The sequence below is a fragment of the Acyrthosiphon pisum genome, chromosome X, assembly GCF_005508785.2.
Source record: "Acyrthosiphon pisum isolate AL4f chromosome X, pea_aphid_22Mar2018_4r6ur, whole genome shotgun sequence".
NCBI lineage: Eukaryota > Metazoa > Arthropoda > Insecta > Hemiptera > Aphididae > Acyrthosiphon > Acyrthosiphon pisum.
In genome coordinates, this window is record NC_042493.1 from 3471638 (window position 1) to 3475126 (window position 3489).

At 28.1% G+C, this 3489-nt stretch overlaps 1 protein-coding gene across 1 annotated transcript in view; it reads right to left on the reverse strand.

The window, feature by feature from the left end:
• LOC100160616 (aminopeptidase N) overlaps positions 1-2270 on the reverse strand; it is a 29807-nt gene extending 27537 nt beyond the window's left edge. The window contains exon 1 of the mRNA XM_008191526.3: positions 2048-2270. The gene's annotated coding sequence lies outside the window, so the exon portion shown is untranslated. The remainder of the gene's footprint in view (positions 1-2047) is intronic.
• Between the last annotated feature and the right edge of the window lie 1219 nt (positions 2271-3489).

Here is a 3489-nt window from a genome sequence, read left to right on the forward strand (position 1 = left end):
CAACGAATCAATTGTCAGGATAAGGGGATTGCTAAAATCACGAGTAGATATATGTATATATGTATATGTACGCATTTATGGACAGGATGTGGTAACCGATAAGAATTTAGTAATTTCACAAAAGAGATGACTCACTGCACGACAAATAAACTAGCTGTCAGAACATTATAGCAAATACTCAGATTAGATTAGGAATATTGCAAGTGCGTGGGCTGAGTTGATGGTCACACGGACCACATCCGTTAGAGAAGAGATAGCGTATCGATAGGCAGGGGGAGCAGGGACCTGAATATAAAAGGGAGCCTGAAACAGCCTGTATTCAGACGTGTCTACTCCAGAGCACAACAAGCACCTTCACGTCACTCTGTGTAGTAACTTGTCATTTGGACTTAGACTAAATTACTGAAGAACGTTTAAATAAAATACAAAGTATCTTTCATCTGTCTACATTTATTCATAAACTACCCTGTCAACATCTTCATCATCAACACGAGCGGTTTCGCTTCCTGCAAAAATCATAATATACTCGTAGTTAACGGCTATCAGAATATAACTCTGACCAGCCCAACAACGAGAATATTACATGAGCATCACTTTTAACAATGTAGGTAAATTGGATAGGAGTTCCTTATCTAGTGTTGTATAGAAGTCTGTGAGTTAAACAAAATTCACAAGACCGATTAAAAACATCACACCGTACGAGTGATATGTTACTAAGTATTATGTTGTCTACGTCTTATTTCCATACTGTAAAGATGTTTAATAATTAACTTGATTACATATTATATTTTATTTATTAATTAATATACATCTTACGCGTGTTTGAATAAATCATTTCAAAATTATTTTTGTCATACCTGCACCGAAAGTTTGGTTTTCGATAGCGGTTGAAGCATTGGAAAGTGTCCGTACGGTGGACGGTAAAGTGGAAATCCTAAAAAGTGCCGGGCGGTAAAGTGGAAATCACATATCCCCTGCACAACCAGACACTGAAATCTATACCTCTTATAATAACTTTTGGTTACATCTTATATTCATATTATAACTTCCATGCGTGACACATAAATAAAACTAAATCGTTCCTTTCATGAAATATTGTTGTCGTATAATAAAATTATGGTCTCAGTTATTAATTCAGTCATGTATAGTATTATGCGAATAATTATTTATGAGTATTGATTATTCGAATAATTATTCGATAGTTTTGATTATTCAGTCGTGAAAAATATTATTCGAATAATTATTCGATAGTCTATATCAGCGTTTCTTAAACTGTGTTCCGGGGTTCCGCGGAGATCACTTCAGGGTTCCGCGAAGCTTAAGTAATTTTTTTCAAAATTTTCAAGAAAATTACTTAAAAATGTCTTACTTAAGATTATTAATGGGGAAAAAATGTTTGTATATTAAATAATAATGTATATGTCATATGGAATAGTCTATCTCTAAAGTAAAATTACATACAATTTTTATTATTTTTATTATTTTTTTTAACATATTTTTTAATTAAGTACCTTTAACACAATTTAAGTATATGAAATAATCATATTTTATTTTTGCAAATAATCCTAACAAAAAGCTTAAAAGCTAGAAAACAAAGTAGGGGTTCCACGATAAAAGTGGACGTCAAAAAGGGTTCCACGGATAAAAAAGTTTAAAAAACGCTGGTCTATATTATGAATAATCGAATAATAATCGATAGTATAAATTATCCGATATCGCCCATCTCTAATACCTACCTACTTATTTATGAATTTTTCATTTCCAAAATTGTTTTATTATATTGTTTATTTCATGTTTTAAGTATTTTTTTAAAGTAATATAAACATTTAGCTCCATATATTTAATACTGCATATTTTGATCATTTTTGTGCAACAACTAGTCTCGAAATCTACTCAAATGTATTTTTACAATATTATACACTGACTTATCTTTAACCCCCCCCCAAAAAAATTGAAAACACATCACTGCATTACTGCACCAACCGACAACTAATAACATTAAACGAAAGTTAATAAAGCCCTGCATATATACAGTGTAGTAACTTACTATTAGAATTATTTGTAAATTCAATTGTTATCAATCTGAATTGTGTTGAAAATACTCATCTACGCCAATACAAAATAACACATATTTTACACTTTTATAATTGTAACGAATCTTTTCATAGGTTGGTGTCTACTAAGTTCACTTCATTTAATTTTACTATGTACGCAGGTAATTGTAAATTTAAACACAAGTTACGAAAAAAAAACCATTTCCTTTGTAATTATGTGTTTAAAAAATTCAACTCAAAATATAATATAATTACCAAAATGGACTGTTATGTAAACAAATTACATTAATTGTTTACACAATACCTATAAAATAACATTATTACAACTGTAATAAATTACAAATTCGTTGTAAATCACGAGATAACACTTGTGCTCAAAACTATTCTCCTAATAGTTATTTACATATTATTAACATTTGGTCCTTGTATAAACATAAAATGGAATGTACCTAATCAATTTAATTAAATGAGAAATATATAATAATACATAATTTATTAATTAGGTATTATACAGGGTGATTATTTTATCATGGACCAGTCAATATCTCGGTAAGTATTAGGAATTTTAAGAAAATTTTTTTTTTTAATTTTCTAGGTTTTACTGTTTTGCAATTTGTTATAATTTTGATAATTTTGAGTCCCTCCCTTATTTGATAAAACACTATCAACTTTCGATTTTCAAATGGCAACACCTATTTTCAATAACGAAAATCTATAAACATTCTGAAAAAAATAATTTTAACGTTTGCAGAATTTAATTTGAGTAATCTGTTTGCGACTTATTTTACCATTATGGTTACATAATATAACACTGGTTCCTGATTCTTGGTATACGGTCTTATCTCTTAAGAGTTTGTAGATAAACGAGAAATGGTAAACAGTAAACAGTTTCTTTCGTTTCTGAAAACATGTGGTTTTTGATTAATTGCTTACGTTAGTTTAATAGTTGTCAAATAAATTAATTGTCGAATCTCAAATATTAATTATTATTCATTGAATGTTTAAACACAAAAAACATTTCAAGTAAAAACTAAATTATGTGTATTATTTAAAATATAAATTTAAAACAATGCATATTTTTTGATAATGTTTTACATTTTTTAAATAATGTTGTACCTATTTTAGTTTAAAATTTAATTAAAAATATGCATATTATACACTTCTATCCGATCAGCATTGTTATTTATGAGAATTAAATTTCACACTTTGTCGACAACTTTATTTGTATGTATATGTTACGCCGAATTTGTGAAATTGCAGAAAACGTGAAATCGGCAATTTTTCTGCCGATTTCATGAAATCCGCAAGACCATTCTTAAAAAAATTATAATATATAATTCAATATAAATTAATGTGTTATATTTATGTTCTTACATAAAACACTTTAAACATAATAAAATCTAATTGTAATAATAAATTATGTGTACAAAATTTA